The sequence below is a fragment of the Salvelinus alpinus genome, chromosome 11, assembly GCF_045679555.1.
Source record: "Salvelinus alpinus chromosome 11, SLU_Salpinus.1, whole genome shotgun sequence".
NCBI lineage: Eukaryota > Metazoa > Chordata > Actinopteri > Salmoniformes > Salmonidae > Salvelinus > Salvelinus alpinus.
The window spans coordinates 2697249-2724604 of record NC_092096.1 but is presented as its reverse complement, the minus strand read 5'-3'; the positions used below and the strand labels follow the sequence as shown (position 1 = coordinate 2724604).

Here is a 27356-nt window from a genome sequence, read left to right as displayed (position 1 = left end):
CTCTAATAAGGTGTCTGTCTCTAATAAGGAGTCTGTCTCTAATAAGGTGTCTGTCTCTAATAGGGAGTCTGTCTCTAATAGGGAGTATGTCTCTAATAAGGAGTCTGTCTCTAATAAGGTGTCTGTCTCTAATAGGGAGTCTGTCTCTAATAGGGAGTCTGTCTCTAATAGGGAGTCTGTCTCTAATAGGGAGTCTGTCTCTAACAGGGAGTCTGTCTCTAATAAGGAGTCTGTCTCTAATAAGGAGTCTCTCTAATAGGGAGTCTGTCTCTAATAGGGAGTCTGTCTCTAATAGGGTCTGTCTCTAATAGGGTCTGTCTCTAATAGGGAGTCTGTCTCTAATAAGGAGTCTGTCTCTAATAGGGAGTCTGTCTCTAATAGGGAGTCTGTCTCTAATAGGGAGTCAGTCTCTAATAAGGAGTCTGTCTCTAATAAGGAGTCTGTCTCTAATAAGGAGTCTGTCTCTAATAAGGAGTCTGTCTCTAATAAGGAGTCTGTCTCTAATAGGGAGTCTGTCTCTAATAGGGAGTCTGTCTCTAATAAGGAGTCTGTCTCTAATAAGGAGTCTGTCTCTAATAAGGAGTCTGTCTCTAATAAGGAGTCTGTCTCTAATAGGGACTCTGTCTCTAATAGGGAGTCTGTCTCTAATAGGGAGTCTGTCTCTAATAAGGAGTCTGTCTCTAATAGGGAGTCTGTCTCTAATAGGGAGTCTGTCTCTAATAGGGATTCTGTCCCTAATAGGGAGTCTGTCTCTAATAGGGAGTCTGTCTCTAATAAGGAGTCTGTCTCTAATAAGGAGTCTGTCTCTAATAGGGAGTATGTCTCTAATAGGGTCTATCTCTAATAGGGAGTCTGTCTCTAATAGGGAGTCTGTCTCTAATAGGGAGTCTGTCTCTAATAAGGAGTCTGTCTCTAATAAGGTGTCTGTCTCTAATAGGGAGTCTGTCTCTAATAGGGTGTCTGTCTCTAATAAGGAGTCTGTCTCTAACAGGGAGTCTGTCTCTAATAGGCAGTCTGTCTCTAATAAGGAGTCTGTCTCTAATAAGGAGTCTGTCTCTAATAGTGAGTCTGTCTCTAATAAGGAGTCTGTCTCTAATAGGGTGTCTGTCTCTAATAAGGAGTCTGTCTCTAATAAGGTGTCTGTCTCTAATAAGGTGTCTGTCTCTAATAAGGTGTCTGTCTCTAATAGGGAGTCTGTCTCTAATAGGGAGTCTGTCTCTAATAGGGAGTCTGTCTCTAACAGGGAGTCTGTCTCTAATAAGGAGTCTGTCTCTAATAAGGAGTCTCTCTAATAGGGAGTCTGTCTCTAATAGGGAGTCTGTCTCTAAGAGGGTCTGTCTCTAATAGGGAGTCTGTCTCTAATAAGGAGTCTGTCTCTAATAAGGAGTCTGTCTCTAACAGGGAGTCTGTCTCTAATAGGGAGTCTGTCTCTAATAGGGAGTCAGTCTCTAATAAGGAGTCTGTCTCTAATAAGGAGTCTGTCTCTAATAAGGAGTATGTCTCTAATAGGGAGTCTGTCTCTAATAAGGAGTCTGTCTCTAATAGGGAGTCTGTCTCTAATAAGGAGTCTGTCTCTAATAAGGAGTCTGTCTCTAATAAGGAGTCTGTCTCTAATAGGGACTCTGTCTCTAATAGGGAGTCTGTCTCTAATAGGGAGTCTGTCTCTAATAAGGAGTCTGTCTCTAATAGGGAGTCTGTCTCTAATAGGGAGTCTGTCTCTAATAGGGATTCTGTCCCTAATAGGGAGTCTGTCTCTAATAGGGAGTCTGTCTCTAATAAGGAGTCTGTCTCTAATAAGGAGTCTGTCTCTAATAAGGAGTCTGTCTCTAATAGGGAGTATGTCTCTAATAGGGAGTCTCTCTAATAGGGAGTCTGTCTCTAATAAGGAGTCTGTCTCTAATAGGGAGTCTGTCTCTAATAGGGAGTCTGTCTCTAATAGGGAGTCTGTCTCTAATAGGGAGTCTGTCTCTAATAAGGAGTCTGTCTCTAATGGGGAGTCAGTCTCTAATAGGGAGTCTGTCTCTAATAGGGAGTCTGTCTCTAATAGGGAGTCTGTCTCTAATAAGGAGTCTGTCTCTAATAGTGAGTCTGTCTCTAATAGGGAGTCTGTCTCTAATAAGGAGTCTCTCTAATAGGGAGTCTGTCTCTAATAGGGAGTCTGTCTCTAATAGGGAGTCTGTCTCTAATAGGGAGTCTCTCTAATAGGGAGTCTGTCTCTAATAGGGAGTCTGTCTCTAATAGGGAGTCTGTCTCTAATAGGGAGTCTGTCTCTAATAAGGAGTCTGTCCCTAATAGGGAGTCTGTCTCTAATAGGGAGTCTGTCTCTAATAGGGAGTCTGTCTCTAATAGGGAGTCTGTCTCTAATAAGGAGTCTGTCTCTAATAGGGAGTCTGTCTCTAATAGGGAGTCTGTCTCTAATAAGGAGTGTCTCTAATAGGGAGTCTGTCTCTAATAGGGAGTCTGTCTCTAATAGGGAGTCTCTCTAATAGGGAGTCTGTCTCTAATAGGGAGTCTGTCTCTAACAGGGAGTCTGTCTCTAATAGGGAGTCTGTCTCTAATAGGGAGTCTCTCTAATAGGGAGTCTGTCTCTAATAGGGAGTCTGTCTCTAATAGGGATTCTGTCCCTAATAGGGAGTCTGTCTCTAATAGGGAGTCTGTCTCTAATAAGGAGTCTGTCTCTAATAAGGAGTCTGTCTCTAATAAGGAGTCTGTCTCTAATAAGGAGTCTGTCTCTAATAGGGAGTATGTCTCTAATAGGGTCTATCTCTAATAGGGAGTCTGTCTCTAATAGGGAGTCTGTCTCTAATAGGGAGTCTGTCTCTAATAAGGAGTCTGTCTCTAATAAGGTGTCTGTCTCTAATAGGGAGTCTGTCTCTAATAGGGTGTCTGTCTCTAATAAGGAGTCTGTCTCTAACAGGGAGTCTGTCTCTAATAGGCAGTCTGTCTCTAATAAGGAGTCTGTCTCTAATAAGGAGTCTGTCTCTAATAGGGAGTCTGTCTCTAATAAGGAGTCTGTCTCTAATAGGGTGTCTGTCTCTAATAAGGAGTCTGTCTCTAATAAGGAGTCTGTCTCTAATAAGGTGTCTGTCTCTAATAGGGAGTCTGTCTCTAATAAGGTGTCTGTCTCTAATAAGGAGTCTGTCTCTAATAAGGTGTCTGTCTCTAATAGGGAGTATGTCTCTAATAAGGTGTCTGTCTCTAATAGGGAGTCTGTCTCTAATAGGGAGGCTGTCTCTAATAGGGAGTCTGTCTCTAACAGGGAGTCTGTCTCTAATAAGGAGTCTGTCTCTAATAAGGAGTCTCTCTAATAGGGAGTCTGTCTCTAATAGGGAGTCTGTCTCTAATAGGGTCTGTCTCTAATAGGGTCTGTCTCTAATAGGGAGTCTGTCTCTAATAAGGAGTCTGTCTCTAACAGGGAGTCTGTCTCTAATAGGGAGTCAGTCTCTAATAAGGAGTCTGTCTCTAATAAGGAGTCTGTCTCTAATAAGGAGTCTGTCTCTAATAGGGAGTCTGTCTCTAATAAGGAGTCTGTCTCTAATAGGGAGTCTGTCTCTAATAAGGAGTCTGTCTCTAATAAGGAGTCTGTCTCTAATAGGGAGTCTGTCTCTAATAGGGAGTCTGTCTCTAATAGGGAGTCTGTCTCTAATAGGGAGTCTGTCTCTAATAGGGAGTCTGTCTCTAATAAGGAGTCTGTCTCTAATGGGGAGTCAGTCTCTAATAGGGAGTCTGTCTCTAATAGGGAGTCTGTCTCTAATAGGGAGTCTGTCTCTAATAAGGAGTCTGTCTCTAATAAGGAGTCTGTCTCTAATAGGGAGTCTGTCTCTAATAGGGATTCTGTCCCTAATAGGGAGTCTGTCTCTAATAGGGAGTCTGTCTCTAATAAGGAGTCTGTCTCTAATAAGGAGTCTGTCTCTAATAAGGAGTCTGTCTCTAATAAGGAGTCTGTCTCTAATAGGGAGTATGTCTCTAATAGGGAGTCTCTCTAATAGGGAGTCTGTCTCTAATAAGGAGTCTGTCTCTAATAGGGAGTCTGTCTCTAATAGGGAGTCTGTCTCTAATAGGGAGTCTGTCTCTAATAGGGAGTCTGTCTCTAATAAGGAGTCTGTCTCTAATGGGGAGTCAGTCTCTAATAGGGAGTCTGTCTCTAATAGGGAGTCTGTCTCTAATAGGGAGTCTGTCTCTAATAAGGAGTCTGTCTCTAATAGGGAGTCTGTCTCTAATAGGGAGTCTGTCTCTAATAAGGAGTCTCTCTAATAGGGAGTCTGTCTCTAATAGGGAGTCTGTCTCTAATAGGGAGTCTGTCTCTAATAAGGAGTCTGTCCCTAATAGGGAGTCTGTCTCTAATAGGGAGTCTGTCTCTAATAGGGAGTCTGTCTCTAATAGGGAGTCTGTCTCTAATAAGGAGTCTGTCTCTAATAGGGAGTCTGTCTCTAATAGGGAGTCTGTCTCTAATAAGGAGTGTCTCTAATAGGGAGTCTGTCTCTAATAGGGAGTCTGTCTCTAATAGGGAGTCTCTCTAATAGGGAGTCTGTCTCTAATAGGGAGTCTGTCTCTAATAGGGAGTCTGTCTCTAATAGGGAGTCTGTCTCTAATAGGGAGTCTCTCTAATAGGGAGTCTGTCTCTAATAGGGAGTCTGTCTCTAATAGGGAGTCTGTCTTTAATAGGGAGTCTGTCTCTAATAAGGAGTCTGTCTCTAATAGGGAGTCTGTCTCTAATAGGGAGTCTGTCTCTAATAGGGAGTCTGTCTCTAATAAGGAGTCTGTCCCTAATAGGGAGTCTGTCTCTAATAGGGAGTCTGTCTCTAATAGGGAGTCTGTCACTAATAAGGAGCATGTCCCTAATAGGGAGTCTGTCTCTAATAAGGAGTCTGTCCCTAATAGGGAGTCTGTCTCTAATAGGGAGTCTGTCTCTAATAGGGAGTCTGTCTCTAATAGGGAGTCTGTCTCTAATAGGGAGTCTGTCTCTAATAGGGAGTCTGTCTCTAATAGGGAGTCTGTCTCTAATAGGGAGTCTCTCTAATAGGGAGTCTGTCTTTAATAGGGAGTCTGTCTCTAATAGGGAGTCTGTCTCTAATAGGGAGTCTGTCTCTAATAAGGAGTCTGTCTCTAACAGGGAGTCTGTCTCTAATAAGGAGTCTGTCTCTAATAAGGAGTCTGTCTCTAATAGGGAGTCTGTCTCTAATAGGGAGTCTGTCTCTAATAGGCAATCTGTCTCTAATAAGGAGTCTCTAATAGGGAGTCTGTCTCTAATAGGGAGTCTGTCCCTAATAGGGAGTCTGTCCCTAATGGGGAGTCTGTCTCTAATAGGGAGTCTCTAATAGGGAGTCTGTCTCTAATAGGGAGTCTGTCCCTAATAGGGAGTCTGTCCCTAATGGGGAGTCTGTCTCTAATAGGGAGTCTGTCTCTAATAGGGAGTCTGTCTCTAATAGGGAGTCTGTCTCTAATAAGGAGTCTGTCTCTAATAGGGAGTCTGTCTCTAATAGGGAGTCTGTCTCTAATAGGGAGTCTGTCTCTAATAAGGAGTCTGTCTCTAATAGGGAGTCTGTCTCTAATAGGGAGTCTGTCTCTAATAAGGAGTCTGTCTCTAATAGGGAGTCTGTCTCTAATAAGGAGTCTCTAATAGGGAGTCTGTCTCTAATAGGGAGTCTCTCTAATAGGGAGTCTGTCTCTAATAGGGAGTCTGTCTCTAATAGGGAGTCTGTCTCTAATAGGGAGTCTGTCTCTAATAGGGAGTCTCTCTAATAGGGAGTCTGTCTCTAATAGGGAGTCTGTCTCTAATAAGGAGTCTGTCTCTAATAAGGAGTCTGTCTCTAATAAGGAGTCTGTCTCTAATAAGGAGTCTGTCTCTAATAGGGACTCTGTCTCTAATAGGGAGTCTGTCTCTAATAGGGAGTCTGTCTCTAATAAGGAGTCTGTCTCTAATAGGGAGTCTGTCTCTAATAGGGAGTCTGTCTCTAATAGGGATTCTGTCCCTAATAGGGAGTCTGTCTCTAATAGGGAGTCTGTCTCTAATAAGGAGTCTGTCTCTAATAAGGAGTCTGTCTCTAATAAGGAGTCTGTCTCTAATAAGGAGTCTGTCTCTAATAGGGAGTATGTCTCTAATAGGGAGTCTCTCTAATAGGGAGTCTGTCTCTAATAAGGAGTCTGTCTCTAATAGGGAGTCTGTCTCTAATAGGGAGTCTGTCTCTAATAGGGAGTCTGTCTCTAATAGGGAGTCTGTCTCTAATAAGGAGTCTGTCTCTAATGGGGAGTCAGTCTCTAATAGGGAGTCTGTCTCTAATAGGGAGTCTGTCTCTAATAGGGAGTCTGTCTCTAATAAGGAGTCTGTCTCTAATAGGGAGTCTGTCTCTAATAGGGAGTCTGTCTCTAATAAGGAGTCTCTCTAATAGGGAGTCTGTCTCTAATAGGGAGTCTGTCTCTAATAGGGAGTCTCTCTAATAGGGAGTCTGTCTCTAATAGGGAGTCTGTCTCTAATAGGGAGTCTGTCTCTAATAGGGAGTCTGTCTCTAATAAGGAGTCTGTCCCTAATAGGGAGTCTGTCTCTAATAGGGAGTCTGTCTCTAATAGGGAGTCTGTCTCTAATAGGGAGTCTGTCTCTAATAAGGAGTCTGTCTCTAATAGGGAGTCTGTCTCTAATAGGGAGTCTGTCTCTAATAAGGAGTGTCTCTAATAGGGAGTCTGTCTCTAATAGGGAGTCTGTCTCTAATAGGGAGTCTCTCTAATAGGGAGTCTGTCTCTAATAGGGAGTCTGTCTCTAATAGGGAGTCTGTCTCTAATAAGGAGTCTGTCTCTAATAGGGAGTCTCTCTAATAGGGAGTCTGTCTCTAATAGGGAGTCTGTCTCTAATAGGGAGTCTGTCTTTAATAGGGAGTCTGTCTCTAATAAGGAGTCTGTCTCTAATAGGGAGTCTGTCTCTAATAGGGAGTCTGTCTCTAATAGGGAGTCTGTCTCTAATAAGGAGTCTGTCCCTAATAGGGAGTCTGTCTCTAATAGGGAGTCTGTCTCTAATAGGGAGTCTGTCTCTAATAAGGAGTATGTCCCTAATAGGGAGTCTGTCTCTAATAAGGAGTCTGTCCCTAATAGGGAGTCTGTCTCTAATAGGGAGTCTGTCTCTAATAGGGAGTCTGTCTCTAATAGGGAGTCTGTCTCTAATAAGGAGTCTGTCCCTAATAGGGAGTCTGTCTCTAATAGGGAGTCTGTCTCTAATAGGGAGTCTGTCTCTAATAAGGAGTATGTCCCTAATAGGGAGTCTGTCTCTAATAAGGAGTCTGTCCCTAATAGGGAGTCTGTCTCTAATAGGGAGTCTGTCTCTAATAGGGAGTCTGTCTCTAATAGGGAGTCTGTCTCTAATAGGGAGTCTGTCTCTAATAGGGAGTCTCTCTAATAGGGAGTCTGTCTTTAATAGGGAGTCTGTCTCTAATAGGGAGTCTGTCTCTAATAGGGAGTCTGTCTCTAATAAGGAGTCTGTCTCTAACAGGGAGTCTGTCTCTAATAAGGAGTCTGTCTCTAATAAGGTGTCTGTCTCTAATAGGGAGTCTGTCTCTAATAGGGAGTCTGTCTCTAATAGGCAATCTGTCTCTAATAAGGAGTCTCTAATAGGGAGTCTGTCCCTAATAGGGAGTCTGTCCCTAATGGGGAGTCTGTCTCTAATAGGGAGTCTCTAATAGGGAGTCTGTCTCTAATAGGGAGTCTGTCCCTAATAGGGAGTCTGTCCCTAATGGGGAGTCTGTCTCTAATAGGGAGTCTGTCTCTAATAGGGAGTCTGTCTCTAATAGGGAGTCTGTCTCTAATAAGGAGTCTGTCTCTAATAGGGAGTCTGTCTCTAATAGGGAGTCTGTCTCTAATAGGGAGTCTGTCTCTAATAAGGAGTCTGTCTCTAATAGGGAGTCTGTCTCTAATAGGGAGTCTGTCTCTAATAAGGAGTCTGTCTCTAATAGGGAGTCTGTCTCTAATAAGGAGTCTCTAATAGGGAGTCTGTCTCTAATAGGGAGTCTCTCTAATAGGGAGTCTGTCTCTAATAGGGAGTCTGTCTCTAATAGGGAGTCTGTCTCTAATAGGGAGTCTGTCTCTAATAGGGAGTCTCTCTAATAGGGAGTCTGTCTCTAATAGGGAGTCTGTCTCTAATAGGGAGTCTGTCTTTAATAGGGAGTCTGTCTCTAATAGGGAGTCTCTCTAATAGGGAGTCTGTCTCTAATAGGGAGTCTGTCTCTAATAGGGAGTCTGTCTCTAATAGGGAGTCTGTCTCTAATAAGGAGTCTGTCCCTAATAGGGAGTCTGTCTCTAATAGGGAGTCTGTCTCTAATAGGGAGTCTGTCTCTAATAGGGAGTCTGTCTCTAATAAGGAGTCTGTCTCTAATAGGGAGTCTGTCTCTAATAGGGAGTCTGTCTCTAATAAGGAGTGTCTCTAATAGGGAGTCTGTCTCTAATAGGGAGTCTGTCTCTAATAGGGAGTCTCTCTAATAGGGAGTCTGTCTCTAATAGGGAGTCTGTCTCTAATAGGGAGTCTGTCTCTAATAGGGAGTCTGTCTCTAATAGGGAGTCTCTCTAATAGGGAGTCTGTCTCTAATAGGGAGTCTGTCTCTAATAAGGAGTCTGTCTCTAATAGGGAGTCTGTCTCTAATAGGGAGTCTGTCTCTAATAGGGAGTCTGTCTCTAATAAGGAGTCTGTCCCTAATAGGGAGTCTGTCTCTAATAGGGAGTCTGTCTCTAATAGGGAGTCTGTCTCTAATAAGGAGTATGTCCCTAATAGGGAGTCTGTCTCTAATAAGGAGTCTGTCCCTAATAGGGAGGCTGTCTCTAATAGGGAGTCTGTCTCTAATAGGGAGTCTGTCTCTAATAGGGAGTCTGTCTCTAATAGGGAGTCTGTCTCTAATAGGGAGTCTCTCTAATAGGGAGTCTGTCTTTAATAGGGAGTCTGTCTCTAATAGGGAGTCTGTCTCTAATAGGGAGTCTGTCTCTAATAAGGAGTCTGTCTCTAACAGGGAGTCTGTCTCTAATAAGGAGTCTGTCTCTAATAAGGAGTCTGTCTCTAATAGGGAGTCTGTCTCTAATAGGGAGTCTGTCTCTAATAGGCAATCTGTCTCTAATAAGGAGTCTCTAATAGGGAGTCTGTCTCTAATAGGGAGTCTGTCCCTAATAGGGAGTCTGTCCCTAATGGGGAGTCTGTCTCTAATAGGGAGTCTCTAATAGGGAGTCTGTCTCTAATAGGGAGTCTGTCCCTAATAGGGAGTCTGTCCCTAATGGGGAGTCTGTCTCTAATAGGGAGTCTGTCTCTAATAGGGAGTCTGTCTCTAATAGGGAGTCTGTCTCTAATAAGGAGTCTGTCTCTAATAGGGAGTCTGTCTCTAATAGGGAGTCTGTCTCTAATAGGGAGTCTGTCTCTAATAAGGAGTCTGTCTCTAATAGGGAGTCTGTCTCTAATAGGGAGTCTGTCTCTAATAGGGAGTCTGTCCCTAATAGGGAGTCTGTCCCTAATGGGGAGTCTGTCTCTAATAGGGAGTCTCTAATAGGGAGTCTGTCTATAATAGGGAGTCTGTCCCTAATAGGGAGTCTGTCCCTAATAGGGAGTCTGTCCCTAATGGGGAGTCTGTCTCTAATAGGGAGTCTGTCTCTAATAGGGAGTCTGTCTCTAATAGGGAGTCTGTCTCTAATAGGGAGTCTGTCTCTAATAGGGAGTCTGTCTCTAATAAGGAGTCTGTCTCTAATAGGGAGTCTGTCTCTAATAGGGAGTCTGTCTCTAATAGGGAGTCTGTCTCTAATAGGGAGTCTGTCTCTAATAGGGAGTCTGTCTCTAATAAGGAGTCTCTAATAGGGAGTCTGTCTCTAATAGGGAGTCTGTCTCTAATAAGGAGTCTGTCTCTAATGGGGAGTCTGTCTCTAATGGGGAGTCTGTCTCTAATAGGGAGTCTGTCTCTAATAGGGAGTCTGTCTCTAATAGGGAGTCTGTCTCTAATAAGGAGTCTGTCTCTAATAGGGAGTCTGTCTCTAATAGGGAGTCTGTCTCTAATAAGGAGTCTGTCTCTAATAAGGAGTCTGTCTCTAATAGGGAGTCTGTCTCTAATAGGGAGTCTGTCTCTAATAGGGAGTCTGTCTCTAATAGGGAGTCTGTCTCTAATAAGGAGTCTGTCTCTAATAAGGAGTCTGTCTCTAATAGGGAGTCTGTCTCTAATAAGGAGTCTGTCTCTAATAGGGAGTCTGTCTCTAATAGGGAGTCTGTCTCTAATAGGGAGTCAGTCTCTAATAGGGAGTCTGTCTCTAATGGGGAGCCTGTCTCTAATGGGGAGTCTGTCTCTAATGGGGAGTCTGTCTCTAATAGGGAGTCTGTCTCTAATAGGGAGTCTGTCTCTAATAGGGAGTCTGTCTCTAATAGGGAGTCTGTCTCTAATAAGGAGTCTGTCTCTAATAGGGAGTCTGTCTCTAATAGGGAGTCTGTCTCTAATAAGGAGTCTGTCTCTAATAAGGAGTCTGTCTCTAATAAGGAGTCTGTCTCTAATATGGAGTCTGTCTCTAATAAGGAGTCTGTCTCTAATTAGGAGTCTGTCTCTAATAGGGAGTCAGTCTCTAATAGGGAGTCTGTCTCTAATAGGGAGTCTGTCTCTAATAAGGAGTCTGTCTCTAATAGGGAGTCTGTCTCTAATAGGGAGTCTGTCTCTAATAGGGAGTCTGTCTCTAATAGGGAGTCTGTCTCTAATAAGGAGTCTCTAATAGGGAGTCTGTCTCTAATAAGGAGTGTCTCTAATAGGGAGTCTGTCTCTAATAGGGAGTCTGTCTCTAATAGGGAGTCTGTCTCTAATAGGGAGTCTGTCTCTAATAGGGAGTCTGTCTCTAATAGGGAGTCTCTCTAATAGGGAGTCTGTCTCTAATAGGGAGTCTGTCTCTAATAGGGAGTCTGTCTTTAATAGGGAGTCTGTCTCTAATAAGGAGTCTGTCTCTAATAGGGAGTCTGTCTCTAATAGGGAGTCTGTCTCTAATAGGGAGTCTGTCTCTAATAAGGAGTCTGTCCCTAATAGGGAGTCTGTCTCTAATAGGGAGTCTGTCTCTAATAGGGAGTCTGTCACTAATAAGGAGTATGTCCCTAATAGGGAGTCTGTCTCTAATAAGGAGTCTGTCCCTAATAGGGAGTCTGTCTCTAATAGGGAGTCTGTCTCTAATAGGGAGTCTGTCTCTAATAGGGAGTCTGTCTCTAATAGGGAGTCTGTCTCTAATAGGGAGTCTGTCTCTAATAGGGAGTCTCTCTAATAGGGAGTCTGTCTTTAATAGGGAGTCTGTCTCTAATAGGGAGTCTGTCTCTAATAGGGAGTCTGTCTCTAATAAGGAGTCTGTCTCTAACAGGGAGTCTGTCTCTAATAAGGAGTCTGTCTCTAATAGGGAGTCTGTCTCTAATAGGGAGTCTGTCTCTAATAGGGAGTCTGTCTCTAATAGGCAATCTGTCTCTAATAAGGAGTCTCTAATAGGGAGTCTGTCTCTAATAGGGAGTCTGTCCCTAATAGGGAGTCTGTCCCTAATGGGGAGTCTGTCTCTAATAGGGAGTCTCTAATAGGGAGTCTGTCTCTAATAGGGAGTCTGTCCCTAATAGGGAGTCTGTCCCTAATGGGGAGTCTGTCCCTAATAGGGAGTCTGTCTCTAATAGGGAGTCTGTCTCTAATAGGGAGTCTGTCTCTAATAAGGAGTCTGTCTCTAATAGGGAGTCTGTCTCTAATAGGGAGTCTGTCTCTAATAGGGAGTCTGTCTCTAATAAGGAGTCTGTCTCTAATAGGGAGTCTGTCTCTAATAGGGAGTCTGTCTCTAATAAGGAGTCTGTCTCTAATAGGGAGTCTGTCTCTAATAAGGAGTCTCTAATAGGGAGTCTGTCTCTAATAGGGAGTCTCTCTAATAGGGAGTCTGTCTCTAATAGGGAGTCTGTCTCTAATAAGGAGTCTGTCTCTAATAAGGAGTCTGTCTCTAATAAGGAGTCTGTCTCTAATAAGGAGTCTGTCTCTAATAGGGACTCTGTCTCTAATAGGGAGTCTGTCTCTAATAGGGAGTCTGTCTCTAATAAGGAGTCTGTCTCTAATAGGGAGTCTGTCTCTAATAGGGAGTCTGTCTCTAATAGGGATTCTGTCCCTAATAGGGAGTCTGTCTCTAATAGGGAGTCTGTCTCTAATAAGGAGTCTGTCTCTAATAAGGAGTCTGTCTCTAATAAGGAGTCTGTCTCTAATAAGGAGTCTGTCTCTAATAGGGAGTATGTCTCTAATAGGGAGTCTCTCTAATAGGGAGTCTGTCTCTAATAAGGAGTCTGTCTCTAATAGGGAGTCTGTCTCTAATAGGGAGTCTGTCTCTAATAGGGAGTCTGTCTCTAATAGGGAGTCTGTCTCTAATAGGGAGTCTGTCTCTAATAGGGAGTCTGTCTCTAATAGGGAGTCTGTCTCTAATAGGGAGTCTCTCTAATAGGGAGTCTGTCTTTAATAGGGAGTCTGTCTCTAATAGGGAGTCTGTCTCTAATAGGGAGTCTGTCTCTAATAAGGAGTCTGTCTCTAACAGGGAGTCTGTCACTAATAAGGAGTATGTCCCTAATAGGGAGTCTGTCTCTAATAAGGAGTCTGTCCCTAATAGGGAGTCTGTCTCTAATAGGGAGTCTGTCTCTAATAGGGAGTCTGTCTCTAATAGGGAGTCTGTCTCTAATAGGGAGTCTGTCTCTAATAGGGAGTCTGTCTCTAATAGGGAGTCTGTCTCTAATAGGGAGTCTCTCTAATAGGGAGTCTGTCTTTAATAGGGAGTCTGTCTCTAATAGGGAGTCTGTCTCTAATAGGGAGTCTGTCTCTAATAAGGAGTCTGTCTCTAACAGGGAGTCTGTCTCTAATAAGGAGTCTGTCTCTAATAGGGAGTCTGTCTCTAATAGGGAGTCTGTCTCTAATAGGGAGTCTGTCTCTAATAGGCAATCTGTCTCTAATAAGGAGTCTCTAATAGGGAGTCTGTCTCTAATAGGGAGTCTGTCCCTAATAGGGAGTCTGTCCCTAATGGGGAGTCTGTCTCTAATAGGGAGTCTCTAATAGGGAGTCTGTCTCTAATAGGGAGTCTGTCCCTAATAGGGAGTCTGTCCCTAATGGGGAGTCTGTCCCTAATAGGGAGTCTGTCTCTAATAGGGAGTCTGTCTCTAATAGGGAGTCTGTCTCTAATAAGGAGTCTGTCTCTAATAGGGAGTCTGTCTCTAATAGGGAGTCTGTCTCTAATAGGGAGTCTGTCTCTAATAAGGAGTCTGTCTCTAATAGGGAGTCTGTCTCTAATAGGGAGTCTGTCTCTAATAAGGAGTCTGTCTCTAATAGGGAGTCTGTCTCTAATAAGGAGTCTCTAATAGGGAGTCTGTCTCTAATAGGGAGTCTCTCTAATAGGGAGTCTGTCTCTAATAGGGAGTCTGTCTCTAATAAGGAGTCTGTCTCTAATAAGGAGTCTGTCTCTAATAAGGAGTCTGTCTCTAATAAGGAGTCTGTCTCTAATAGGGACTCTGTCTCTAATAGGGAGTCTGTCTCTAATAGGGAGTCTGTCTCTAATAAGGAGTCTGTCTCTAATAGGGAGTCTGTCTCTAATAGGGAGTCTGTCTCTAATAGGGATTCTGTCCCTAATAGGGAGTCTGTCTCTAATAGGGAGTCTGTCTCTAATAAGGAGTCTGTCTCTAATAAGGAGTCTGTCTCTAATAAGGAGTCTGTCTCTAATAAGGAGTCTGTCTCTAATAGGGAGTATGTCTCTAATAGGGAGTCTCTCTAATAGGGAGTCTGTCTCTAATAAGGAGTCTGTCTCTAATAGGGAGTCTGTCTCTAATAGGGAGTCTGTCTCTAATAGGGAGTCTGTCTCTAATAGGGAGTCTGTCTCTAATAAGGAGTCTGTCTCTAATGGGGAGTCAGTCTCTAATAGGGAGTCTGTCTCTAATAGGGAGTCTGTCTCTAATAGGGAGTCTGTCTCTAATAAGGAGTCTGTCTCTAATAGGGAGTCTGTCTCTAATAGGGAGTCTGTCTCTAATAAGGAGTCTCTCTAATAGGGAGTCTGTCTCTAATAGGGAGTCTGTCTCTAATAGGGAGTCTCTCTAATAGGGAGTCTGTCTCTAATAGGGAGTCTGTCTCTAATAGGGAGTCTGTCTCTAATAGGGAGTCTGTCTCTAATAGGGAGTCTGTCTCTAATAAGGAGTCTGTCCCTAATAGGGAGTCTGTCTCTAATAGGGAGTCTGTCTCTAATAGGGAGTCTGTCTCTAATAGGGAGTCTGTCTCTAATAAGGAGTCTGTCTCTAATAGGGAGTCTGTCTCTAATAGGGAGTCTGTCTCTAATAAGGAGTGTCTCTAATAGGGAGTCTGTCTCTAATAGGGAGTCTGTCTCTAATAGGGAGTCTCTCTAATAGGGAGTCTGTCTCTAATAGGGAGTCTGTCTCTAATAGGGAGTCTGTCTCTAATAGGGAGTCTGTCTCTAATAGGGAGTCTCTCTAATAGGGAGTCTGTCTCTAATAGGGAGTCTGTCTCTAATAGGGAGTCTGTCTTTAATAGGGAGTCTGTCTCTAATAAGGAGTCTGTCTCTAATAGGGAGTCTGTCTCTAATAGGGAGTCTGTCTCTAATAGGGAGTCTGTCTCTAATAAGGAGTCTGTCCCTAATAGGGAGTCTGTCTCTAATAGGGAGTCTGTCTCTAATAGGGAGTCTGTCTCTAATAAGGAGTATGTCCCTAATAGGGAGTCTGTCTCTAATAAGGAGTCTGTCCCTAATAGGGAGTCTGTCTCTAATAGGGAGTCTGTCTCTAATAGGGAGTCTGTCTCTAATAGGGAGTCTGTCTCTAATAAGGAGTCTGTCCCTAATAGGGAGTCTGTCTCTAATAGGGAGTCTGTCTCTAATAGGGAGTCTGTCTCTAATAAGGAGTATGTCCCTAATAGGGAGTCTGTCTCTAATAAGGAGTCTGTCCCTAATAGGGAGTCTGTCTCTAATAGGGAGTCTGTCTCTAATAGGGAGTCTGTCTCTAATAGGGAGTCTGTCTCTAATAGGGAGTCTCTCTAATAGGGAGTCTGTCTTTAATAGGGAGTCTGTCTCTAATAGGGAGTCTGTCTCTAATAGGGAGTCTGTCTCTAATAAGGAGTCTGTCTCTAACAGGGAGTCTGTCTCTAATAAGGAGTCTGTCTCTAATAAGGAGTCTGTCTCTAATAGGGAGTCTGTCTCTAATAGGGAGTCTGTCTCTAATAGGCAATCTGTCTCTAATAAGGAGTCTCTAATAGGGAGTCTGTCTCTAATAGGGAGTCTGTCCCTAATAGGGAGTCTGTCCCTAATGGGGAGTCTGTCTCTAATAGGGAGTATCTAATAGGGAGTCTGTCTCTAATAGGGAGTCTGTCCCTAATAGGGAGTCTGTCCCTAATGGGGAGTCTGTCTCTAATAGGGAGTCTGTCTCTAATAGGGAGTCTGTCTCTAATAGGGAGTCTGTCTCTAATAGGGAGTCTGTCTCTAATAGGGAGTCTGTCTCTAATAGGGAGTCTGTCTCTAATAAGGAGTCTGTCTCTAATAGGGAGTCTGTCTCTAATAGGGAGTCTGTCTCTAATAAGGAGTCTGTCTCTAATAGGGAGTCTGTCTCTAATAAGGAGTCTCTAATAGGGAGTCTGTCTCTAATAGGGAGTCTCTCTAATAGGGAGTCTGTCTCTAATAGGGAGTCTTCTCTAATAGGGAGTCTGTCTCTAATAGGGAGTCTGTCTCTAATAGGGAGTCTCTCTAATAGGGAGTCTGTCTCTAATAGGGAGTCTGTCTCTAATAGGGAGTCTGTCTTTAATAGGGAGTCTGTCTCTAATAGGGAGTCTCTCTAATAGGGAGTCTGTCTCTAATAGGGAGTCTGTCTCTAATAGGGAGTCTGTCTCTAATAGGGAGTCTGTCTCTAATAGGGAGTCTGTCCCTAATAGGGAGTCTGTCTCTAATAGGGAGTCTGTCTCTAATAGGGAGTCTGTCTCTAATAGGGAGTCTGTCTCTAATAAGGAGTCTGTCTCTAATAGGGAGTCTGTCTCTAATAGGGAGTCTGTCTCTAATAAGGAGTGTCTCTAATAGGGAGTCTGTCTCTAATAGGGAGTCTGTCTCTAATAGGGAGTCTCTCTAATAGGGAGTCTGTCTCTAATAGGGAGTCTGTCTCTAATAGGGAGTCTGTCTCTAATAGGGAGTCTGTCTCTAATAGGGAGTCTCTCTAATAGGGAGTCTGTCTCTAATAGGGAATCTGTCTCTAATAAGGAGTCTGTCTCTAATAGGGAGTCTGTCTCTAATAGGGAGTCTGTCTCTAATAGGGAGTCTGTCTCTAATAAGGAGTCTGTCCCTAATAGGGAGTCTGTCTCTAATAGGGAGTCTGTCTCTAATAGGGAGTCTGTCTCTAATAAGGAGTATGTCCCTAATAGGGAGTCTGTCTCTAATAAGGAGTCTGTCCCTAATAGGGAGTCTGTCTCTAATAGGGAGTCTGTCTCTAATAGGGAGTCTGTCTCTAATAGGGAGTCTGTCTCTAATAGGGAGTCTGTCTCTAATAGGGAGTCTCTCTAATAGGGAGTCTGTCTTTAATAGGGAGTCTGTCTCTAATAGGGAGTCTGTCTCTAATAGGGAGTCTGTCTCTAATAAGGAGTCTGTCTCTAACAGGGAGTCTGTCTCTAATAAGGAGTCTGTCTCTAATAAGGAGTCTGTCTCTAATAGGGAGTCTGTCTCTAATAGGGAGTCTGTCTCTAATAGGCAATCTGTCTCTAATAAGGAGTCTCTAATAGGGAGTCTGTCTCTAATAGGGAGTCTGTCCCTAATAGGGAGTCTGTCCCTAATGGGGAGTCTGTCTCTAATAGGGAGTCTCTAATAGGGAGTCTGTCTCTAATAGGGAGTCTGTCCCTAATAGGGAGTCTGTCCCTAATGGGGAGTCTGTCTCTAATAGGGAGTCTGTCTCTAATAGGGAGTCTGTCTCTAATAGGGAGTCTGTCTCTAATAAGGAGTCTGTCTCTAATAGGGAGTCTGTCTCTAATAGGGAGTCTGTCTCTAATAGGGAGTCTGTCTCTAATAAGGAGTCTGTCTCTAATAGGGAGTCTGTCTCTAATAGGGAGTCTGTCTCTAATAAGGAGTCTGTCTCTAATAGGGAGTCTGTCTCTAATAAGGAGTCTCTAATAGGGAGTCTGTCTCTAATGGGGAGTCTGTCTCTAATAGGGAGTCTGTCTCTAATAGGGAGTCTGTCTCTAATAGGGAGTCTGTCTCTAATAGGGAGTCTGTCCCTAATAGGGAGTCTGTCCCTAATGGGGAGTCTGTCTCTAATAGGGAGTCTCTAATAGGGAGTCTGTCTATAATAGGGAGTCTGTCCCTAATAGGGAGTCTGTCCCTAATGGGGAGTCTGTCTCTAATAGGGAGTCTGTCTCTAATAGGGAGTCTGTCTCTAATAGGGAGTCTGTCTCTAATAGGGAGTCTGTCTCTAATAGGGAGTCTGTCTCTAATAAGGAGTCTGTCTCTAATAGGGAGTCTGTCTCTAATAGGGAGTCTGTCTCTAATAGGGAGTCTGTCTCTAATAGGGAGTCTGTCTCTAATAGGGAGTCTGTCTCTAATAAGGAGTCTCTAATAGGGAGTCTGTCTCTAATAGGGAGTCTGTCTCTAATAAGGAGTCTGTCTCTAATGGGGAGTCTGTCTCTAATGGGGAGTCTGTCTCTAATAGGGAGTCTGTCTCTAATAGGGAGTCTGTCTCTAATAGGGAGTCTGTCTCTAATAAGGAGTCTGTCTCTAATAGGGAATCTGTCTCTAATAGGGAGTCTGTCTCTAATAAGGAGTCTGTCTCTAATAAGGAGTCTGTCTCTAATAGGGAGTCTGTCTCTAATAGGGAGTCTGTCTCTAATAGGGAGTCTGTCTCTAATAGGGAGTCTGTCTCTAATAAGGAGTCTGTCTCTAATAAGGAGTCTGTCTCTAATAGGGAGTCTGTCTCTAATAAGGAGTCTGTCTCTAATAGGGAGTCTGTCTCTAATAGGGAGTCTGTCTCTAATAGGGAGTCAGTCTCTAATAGGGAGTCTGTCTCTAATGGGGAGCCTGTCTCTAATGGGGAGTCTGTCTCTAATGGGGAGTCTGTCTCTAATAGGGAGTCTGTCTCTAATAGGGAGTCTGTCTCTAATAGGGAGTCTGTCTCTAATAGGGAGTCTGTCTCTAATAAGGAGTCTGTCTCTAATAGGGAGTCTGTCTCTAATAGGGAGTCTGTCTCTAATAAGGAGTCTGTCTCTAATAAGGAGTCTGTCTCTAATAAGGAGTCTGTCTCTAATATGGAGTCTGTCTCTAATAAGGAGTCTGTCTCTAATATGGAGTCTGTCTCTAATAAGGAGTCTGTCTCTAATTAGGAGTCTGTCTCTAATAGGGAGTCAGTCTCTAATAGGGAGTCTGTCTCTAATAGGGAGTCTGTCTCTAATAAGGAGTCTGTCTCTAATAGGGAGTCTGTCTCTAATAGGGAGTCTGTCTCTAATAGGGAGTCTGTCTCTAATAGGGAGTCTGTCTCTAATAAGGAGTCTCTAATAGGGAGTCTGTCTCTAATAAGGAGTGTCTCTAATAGGGAGTCTGTCTCTAATAGGGAGTCTGTCTCTAATAGGGAGTCTCTCTAATAGGGAGTCTGTCTCTAATAGGGAGTCTGTCTCTAACAGGGAGTCTGTCTCTAATAGGGAGTCTGTCTCTAATAGGGAGTCTCTCTAATAGGGAGTCTGTCTCTAATAGGGAGTCTGTCTCTAATAGGGATTCTGTCCCTAATAGGGAGTATGTCTCTAATAGGGAGTCTGTCTCTAATAAGGAGTCTGTCTCTAATAAGGAGTCTGTCTCTAATAAGGAGTCTGTCTCTAATAAGGAGTCTGTCTCTAATAGGGAGTATGTCTCTAATAGGGTCTATCTCTAATAGGGAGTCTGTCTCTAATAGGGAGTCTGTCTCTAATAGGGAGTCTGTCTCTAATAAGGAGTCTGTCTCTAATAAGGTGTCTGTCTCTAATAGGGAGTCTGTCTCTAATAGGGTGTCTGTCTCTAATAAGGAGTCTGTCTCTAACAGGGAGTCTGTCTCTAATAGGCATTCTGTCTCTAATAAGGAGTCTGTCTCTAATAAGGAGTCTGTCTCTAATAGGGAGTCTGTCTCTAATAAGGAGTCTGTCTCTAATAGGGTGTCTGTCTCTAATAAGGAGTCTGTCTCTAATAAGGAGTCTGTCTCTAATAAGGTGTCTGTCTCTAATAGGGAGTCTGTCTCTAATAAGGTGTCTGTCTCTAATAAGGAGTCTGTCTCTAATAAGGTGTCTGTCTCTAATAGGGAGTCTGTCTCTAATAAGGTGTCTGTCTCTAATAGGGAGTCTGTCTCTAATAGGGAGTCTGTCTCTAATAGGGAGTCTGTCTCTAATAGGGAGTCTGTCTCTAACAGGGAGTCTGTCTCTAATAAGGAGTCTGTCTCTAATAAGGAGTCTCTCTAATAGGGAGTCTGTCTCTAATAGGGAGTCTGTCTCTAATAGGGTCTGTCTCTAATAGGGTCTGTCTCTAATAGGGAGTCTGTCTCTAATAAGGAGTCTGTCTCTAACAGGGAGTCTGTCTCTAATAGGGAGTCTGTCTCTAATAGGGAGTCAGTCTCTAATAAGGAGTCTGCCTCTAATAAGGAGTCTGTCTCTAATAAGGAGTCTGTCTCTAATAGGGAGTCTGTCTCTAATAAGGAGTCTGTCTCTAATAGGGAGTCTGTCTCTAATAAGGAGTCTGTCTCTAATAAGGAGTCTGTCTCTAATAAGGAGTCTGTCTCTAATAAGGAGTCTGTCTCTAATAGGGACTCTGTCTCTAATAGGGAGTCTGTCTCTAATAGGGAGTCTGTCTCTAATAAGGAGTCTGTCTCTAATAGGGAGTCTGTCTCTAATAGGGAGTCTGTCTCTAATAGGGATTCTGTCCCTAATAGGGAGTCTGTCTCTAATAGGGAGTCTGTCTCTAATAAGGAGTCTGTCTCTAATAAGGAGTCTGTCTCTAATAAGGAGTCTGTCTCTAATAAGGAGTCTGTCTCTAATAGGGAGTATGTCTCTAATAGGGAGTCTCTCTAATAGGGAGTCTGTCTCTAATAAGGAGTCTGTCTCTAATAGGGAGTCTGTCTCTAATAGGGAGTCTGTCTCTAATAGGGAGTCTGTCTCTAATAGGGAGTCTGTCTCTAAAAAGGAGTCTGTCTCTAATGGGGAGTCAGTCTCTAATAGGGAGTCTGTCTCTAATAGGGAGTCTGTCTCTAATAGGGAGTCTGTCTCTAATAAGGAGTCTGTCTCTAATAGGGAGTCTGTCTCTAATAGGGAGTCTGTCTCTAATAAGGAGTCTCTCTAATAGGGAGTCTGTCTCTAATAGGGAGTCTGTCTCTAATAGGGAGTCTCTCTAATAGGGAGTCTGTCTCTAATAGGGAGTCTGTCTCTAATAGGGAGTCTGTCTCTAATAGGGAGTCTGTCTCTAATAAGGAGTCTGTCCCTAATAGGGAGTCTGTCTCTAATAGGGAGTCTGTCTCTAATAGGGAGTCTGTCTCTAATAGGGAGTCTCTCTAATAGGGAGTCTGTCTCTAATAGGGAGTCTGTCTCTAATAGGGAGTCTGTCTTTAATAGGGAGTCTGTCTCTAATAAGGAGTCTGTCTCTAATAGGGAGTCTGTCTCTAATAGGGAGTCTGTCTCTAATAGGGAGTCTGTCTCTAATAAGGAGTCTGTCCCTAATAGGGAGTCTGTCTCTAATAGGGAGTCTGTCTCTAATAGGGAGTCTGTCTCTAATAAGGAGTATGTCCCTAATAGGGAGTCTGTCTCTAATAAGGAGTCTGTCCCTAATAGGGAGTCTGTCTCTAATAGGGAGTCTGTCTCTAATAGGGAGTCTGTCTCTAATAGGGAGTCTGTCTCTAATAGGGAGTCTGTCTCTAATAGGGAGTCTGTCTCTAATAGGGAGTCTGTCTCTAATAGGGAGTCTCTCTAATAGGGAGTCTGTCTTTAATAGGGAGTCTGTCTCTAATAGGGAGTCTGTCTCTAATAGGGAGTCTGTCTCTAATAAGGAGTCTGTCTCTAACAGGGAGTCTGTCTCTAATAAGGAGTCTGTCTCTAATAAGGAGTCTGTCTCTAATAGGGAGTCTGTCTCTAATAGGGAGTCTGTCTCTAATAGGCAATCTGTCTCTAATAAGGAGTCTCTAATAGGGAGTCTGTCTCTAATAGGGAGTCTGTCCCTAATAGGGAGTCTGTCCCTAATGGGGAGTCTGTCTCTAATAGGGAGTCTCTAATAGGGAGTCTGTCTCTAATAGGGAGTCTGTCCCTAATAGGGAGTCTGTCCCTAATGGGGAGTCTGTCTCTAATAGGGAGTCTGTCTCTAATAGGGAGTCTGTCTCTAATAGGGAGTCTGTCTCTAATAAGGAGTCTGTCTCTAATAAGGAGTCTGTCTCTAATAAGGAGTCTGTCTCTAATAGGGACTCTGTCTCTAATAGGGAGTCTGTCTCTAATAGGGAGTCTGTCTCTAATAAGGAGTCTGTCTCTAATAGGGAGTCTGTCTCTAATAGGGAGTCTGTCTCTAATAGGGATTCTGTCCCTAATAGGGAGTCTGTCTCTAATAGGGAGTCTGTCTCTAATAAGGAGTCTGTCTCTAATAAGGAGTCTGTCTCTAATAAGGAGTCTGTCTCTAATAAGGAGTCTGTCTCTAATAGGGAGTATGTCTCTAATAGGGAGTCTCTCTAATAGGGAGTCTGTCTCTAATAAGGAGTCTGTCTCTAATAGGGAGTCTGTCTCTAATAGGGAGTCTGTCTCTAATAGGGAGTCTGTCTCTAATAGGGAGTCTGTCTCTAAAAAGGAGTCTGTCTCTAATGGGGAGTCAGTCTCTAATAGGGAGTCTGTCTCTAATAGGGAGTCTGTCTCTAATAGGGAGTCTGTCTCTAATAAGGAGTCTGTCTCTAATAGGGAGTCTGTCTCTAATAGGGAGTCTGTCTCTAATAAGGAGTCTCTCTAATAGGGAGTCTGTCTCTAATAGGGAGTCTGTCTCTAATAGGGAGTCTCTCTAATAGGGAGTCTGTCTCTAATAGGGAGTCTGTCTCTAATAGGGAGTCTGTCTCTAATAGGGAGTCTGTCTCTAATAAGGAGTCTGTCCCTAATAGGGAGTCTGTCTCTAATAGGGAGTCTGTCTCTAATAGGGAGTCTGTCTCTAATAGGGAGTCTCTCTAATAGGGAGTCTGTCTCTAATAGGGAGTCTGTCTCTAATAGGGAGTCTGTCTTTAATAGGGAGTCTGTCTCTAATAAGGAGTCTGTCTCTAATAGGGAGTCTGTCTCTAATAGGGAGTCTGTCTCTAATAGGGAGTCTGTCTCTAATAAGGAGTCTGTCCCTAATAGGGAGTCTGTCTCTAATAGGGAGTCTGTCTCTAATAGGGAGTCTGTCTCTAATAAGGAGTATGTCCCTAATAGGGAGTCTGTCTCTAATAAGGAGTCTGTCCCTAATAGGGAGTCTGTCTCTAATAGGGAGTCTGTCTCTAATAGGGAGTCTGTCTCTAATAGGGAGTCTGTCTCTAATAGGGAGTCTGTCTCTAATAGGGAGTCTGTCTCTAATAGGGAGTCTGTCTCTAATAGGGAGTCTCTCTAATAGGGAGTCTGTCTTTAATAGGGAGTCTGTCTCTAATAGGGAGTCTGTCTCTAATAGGGAGTCTGTCTCTAATAAGGAGTCTGTCTCTAACAGGGAGTCTGTCTCTAATAAGGAGTCTGTCTCTAATAAGGAGTCTGTCTCTAATAGGGAGTCTGTCTCTAATAGGGAGTCTGTCTCTAATAGGCAATCTGTCTCTAATAAGGAGTCTCTAATAGGGAGTCTGTCTCTAATAGGGAGTCTGTCCCTAATAGGGAGTCTGTCCCTAATGGGGAGTCTGTCTCTAATAGGGAGTCTCTAATAGGGAGTCTGTCTCTAATAGGGAGTCTGTCCCTAATAGGGAGTCTGTCCCTAATGGGGAGTCTGTCTCTAATAGGGAGTCTGTCTCTAATAGGGAGTCTGTCTCTAATAGGGAGTCTGTCTCTAATAAGGAGTCTGTCTCTAATAGGGAGTCTGTCTCTAATAGGGAGTCTGTCTCTAATAGGGAGTCTGTCTCTAATAAGGAGTCTGTCTCTAATAGGGAGTCTGTCTCTAATAGGGAGTCTGTCTCTAATAGGGAGTCTGTCTCTAATAAGGAGTCTGTCTCTAACAGGGAGTCTGTCTCTAATAAGGAGTCTGTCTCTAATAAGGAGTCTGTCTCTAATAGGGAGTCTGTCTCTAATAGGGAGTCTGTCTCTAATAGGCAATCTGTCTCTAATAAGGAGTCTCTAATAGGGAGTCTGTCTCTAATAGGGAGTCTGTCCCTAATAGGGAGTCTGTCCCTAATGGGGAGTCTGTCTCTAATAGGGAGTCTCTAATAGGGAGTCTGTCTCTAATAGGGAGTCTGTCCCTAATAGGGAGTCTGTCCCTAATGGGGAGTCTGTCTCTAATAGGGAGTCTGTCTCTAATAGGGAGTCTGTCTCTAATAGGGAGTCTGTCTCTAATAAGGAGTCTGTCTCTAATAGGGAGTCTGTCTCTAATAGGGAGTCTGTCTCTAATAGGGAGTCTGTCTCTAATAAGGAGTCTGTCTCTAATAGGGAGTCTGTCTCTAATAGGGAGTCTGTCTCTAATAAGGAGTCTGTCTCTAATAGGGAGTCTGTCTCTAATAAGGAGTCTCTAATAGGGAGTCTGTCTCTAATAGGGAGTCTCTCTAATAGGGAGTCTGTCTCTAATAGGGAGTCTGTCTCTAATAGGGAGTCTGTCTCTAATAGGGAGTCTGTCTCTAATAGGGAGTCTCTCTAATAGGGAGTCTGTCTCTAATAGGGAGTCTGTCTCTAATAGGGAGTCTGTCTCTAATAAGGAGTCTGTCTCTAATAAGGAGTCTGTCTCTAATAAGGAGTCTGTCTCTAATAAGGAGTCTGTCTCTAATAGGGACTCTGTCTCTAATAGGGAGTCTGTCTCTAATAGGGAGTCTGTCTCTAATAAGGAGTCTGTCTCTAATAGGGAGTCTGTCTCTAATAGGGAGTCTGTCTCTAATAGGGATTCTGTCCCTAATAGGGAGTCTGTCTCTAATAGGGAGTCTGTCTCTAATAAGGAGTCTGTCTCTAATAAGGAGTCTGTCTCTAATAAGGAGTCTGTCTCTAATAAGGAGTCTGTCTCTAATAGGGAGTATGTCTCTAATAGGGAGTCTCTCTAATAGGGAGTCTGTCTCTAATAAGGAGTCTGTCTCTAATAGGGAGTCTGTCTCTAATAGGGAGTCTGTCTCTAATAGGGAGTCTGTCTCTAATAGGGAGTCTGTCTCTAATAAGGAGTCTGTCTCTAATAGGGAGTCTGTCTCTAATAGGGAGTCTGTCTCTAATAAGGAGTCTCTCTAATAGGGAGTCTGTCTCTAATAGGGAGTCTGTCTCTAATAGGGAGTCTCTCTAATAGGGAGTCTGTCTCTAATAGGGAGTCTGTCTCTAATAGGGAGTCTGTCTCTAATAAGGAGTCTGTCCCTAATAGGGAGTCTGTCTCTAATAGGGAGTCTGTCTCTAATAGGGAGTCTGTCTCTAATAGGGAGTCTGTCTCTAATAAGGAGTCTGTCTCTAATAGGGAGTCTGTCTCTAATAGGGAGTCTGTCTCTAATAAGGAGTGTCTCTAATAGGGAGTCTGTCTCTAATAGGGAGTCTGTCTCTAATAGGGAGTCTCTCTAATAGGGAGTCTGTCTCTAATAGGGAGTCTGTCTCTAATAGGGAGTCTGTCTCTAATAGGGAGTCTGTCTCTAATAGGGAGTCTCTCTAATAGGGAGTCTGTCTCTAATAGGGAGTCTGTCTTTAATAGGGAGTCTGTCTCTAATAAGGAGTCTGTCTCTAATAGGGAGTCTGTCTCTAATAGGGAGTCTGTCTCTAATAGGGAGTCTGTCTCTAATAAGGAGTCTGTCCCTAATAGGGAGTCTGTCTCTAATAGGGAGTCTGTCTCTAATAGGGAGTCTGTCTCTAATAAGGAGTATGTCCCTAATAGGGAGTCTGTCTCTAATAAGGAGTCTGTCCCTAATAGGGAGTCTGTCTCTAATAGGGAGTCTGTCTCTAATAGGGAGTTTGTCTCTAATAGGGAGTCTGTCTCTAATAGGGAGTCTGTCTCTAATAGGGAGTCTGTCTCTAATAGGGAGTCTGTCTCTAATAGGGAGTCTCTCTAATAGGGAGTCTGTCTTTAATAGGGAGTCTGTCTCTAATAGGGAGTCTGTCTCTAATAGGGAGTCTGTCTCTAACAGGGAGTCTGTCTCTAATAAGGAGTCTGTCTCTAATAAGGAGTCTGTCTCTAATAGGGAGTCTGTCTCTAATAGGGAGTCTGTCTCTAATAGGCAATCTGTCTCTAATAAGGAGTCTCTAATAGGGAGTCTGTCTCTAATAGGGAGTCTGTCCCTAATAGGGAGTCTGTCCCTAATGGGGAGTCTGTCTCTAATAGGGAGTCTCTAATAGGGAGTCTGTCTCTAATAGGGAGTCTGTCCCTAATAGGGAGTCTGTCCCTAATGGGGAGTCTGTCTCTAATAGGGAGTCTGTCTCTAATAGGGAGTCTGTCTCTAATAGGGAGTCTGTCTCTAATAAGGAGTCTGTCTCTAATAGGGAGTCTGTCTCTAATAGGGAGTCTGTCTCTAATAGGGAGTCTGTCTCTAATAAGGAGTCTGTCTCTAATAGGGAGTCTGTCTCTAATAGGGAGTCTGTCTCTAATAAGGAGTCTGTCTCTAATAGGGAGTCTGTCTCTAATAAGGAGTCTCTAATAGGGAGTCTGTCTCTAATAGGGAGTCTCTCTAATAGGGAGTCTGTCTCTAATAGGGAGTCTGTCTCTAATAGGGAGTCTGTCTCTAATAGGGAGTCTGTCTCTAATAGGGAGTCTCTCTAATAGGGAGTCTGTCTCTAATAGGGAGTCTGTCTCTAATAGGGAGTCTGTCTTTAATAGGGAGTCTGTCTCTAATAGGGAGTCTCTCTAATAGGGAGTCTGTCTCTAATAGGGAGTCTGTCTCTAATAGGGAGTCTGTCTCTAATAGGGAGTCTGTCTCTAATAAGGAGTCTGTCCCTAATAGGGAGTCTGTCTCTAATAGGGAGTCTGTCTCTAATAAGGAGTCTGTCCCTAATAGGGAGTCTGTCTCTAATAGGGAGTCTGTCTCTAATAGGGAGTTTGTCTCTAATAGGGAGTCTGTCTCTAATAGGGAGTCTGTCTCTAATAGGGAGTCTGTCTCTAATAGGGAGTCTGTCTCTAATAGGGAGTCTCTCTAATAGGGAGTCTGTCTTTAATAGGGAGTCTGTCTCTAATAGGGAGTCTGTCTCTAATAGGGAGTCTGTCTCTAATAGGGAGTCTGTCTCTAATAGGGAGTCTCTCTAATAGGGAGTCTGTCTCTAATAGGGAGTCTGTCTCTAATAAGGAGTCTGTCTCTAATAGGGAGTCTGTCTCTAATAGGGAGTCTGTCTCTAATAGGGAGTCTGTCTCTAATAAGGAGTCTGTCCCTAATAGGGAGTCTGTCTCTAATAGGGAGTCTGTCTCTAATAGGGAGTCTGTCTCTAATAAGGAGTATGTCCCTAATAGGGAGTCTGTCTCTAATAAGGAGTCTGTCCCTAATAGGGAGTCTGTCTCTAATAGGGAGTCTGTCTCTAATAGGGAGTCTGTCTCTAATAGGGAGTCTGTCTCTAATAGGGAGTCTGTCTCTAATAGGGAGTCTGTCTCTAATAGGGAGTCTCTCTAATAGGGAGTCTGTCTTTAATAGGGAGTCTGTCTCTAATAGGGAGTCTGTCTCTAATAGGGAGTCTGTCTCTAATAAGGAGTCTGTCTCTAACAGGGAGTCTGTCTCTAATAAGGAGTCTGTCTCTAATAAGGAGTCTGTCTCTAATAGGGAGTCTGTCTCTAATAGGGAGTCTGTCTCTAATAGGCAATCTGTCTCTAATAAGGAGTCTCTAATAGGGAGTCTGTCTCTAATAGGGAGTCTGTCCCTAATAGGGAGTCTGTCCCTAATGGGGAGTCTGTCTCTAATAGGGAGTCTCTAATAGGGAGTCTGTCTCTAATAGGGAGTCTGTCCCTAATAGGGAGTCTGTCCCTAATGGGGAGTCTGTCTCTAATAGGGAGTCTGTCTCTAATAGGGAGTCTGTCTCTAATAGGGAGTCTGTCTCTAATAGGGAGTCTGTCTCTAATAGGGAGTCTGTCTCTAATAGGGAGTCTGTCTCTAATAGGGAGTCTGTCTCTAATAAGGAGTCTGTCTCTAATAGGGAGTCTGTCTCTAATAGGGAGTCTGTCTCTAATAAGGAGTCTGTCTCTAATAGGGAGTCTGTCTCTAATAAGGAGTCTCTAATAGGGAGTCTGTCTCTAATGGGGAGTCTGTCTCTAATAGGGAGTCTGTCTCTAATAGGGAGTCTGTCTCTAATAGGGAG

General features: G+C 43.4%; 2 protein-coding genes across 2 annotated transcripts in view; both read left to right on the top strand.

Annotated features, from left to right (window-relative positions):
* Window positions 1-27356, top strand: part of LOC139533471 (uncharacterized) — a 182005-nt gene that overhangs the window by 13525 nt on the left and 141124 nt on the right. The window lies entirely within an intron of this gene.
* Window positions 1-27356, top strand: part of LOC139533474 (globoside alpha-1,3-N-acetylgalactosaminyltransferase 1-like) — a 212108-nt gene that overhangs the window by 77968 nt on the left and 106784 nt on the right. The gene's annotated exons all lie outside the window — the stretch shown is intronic.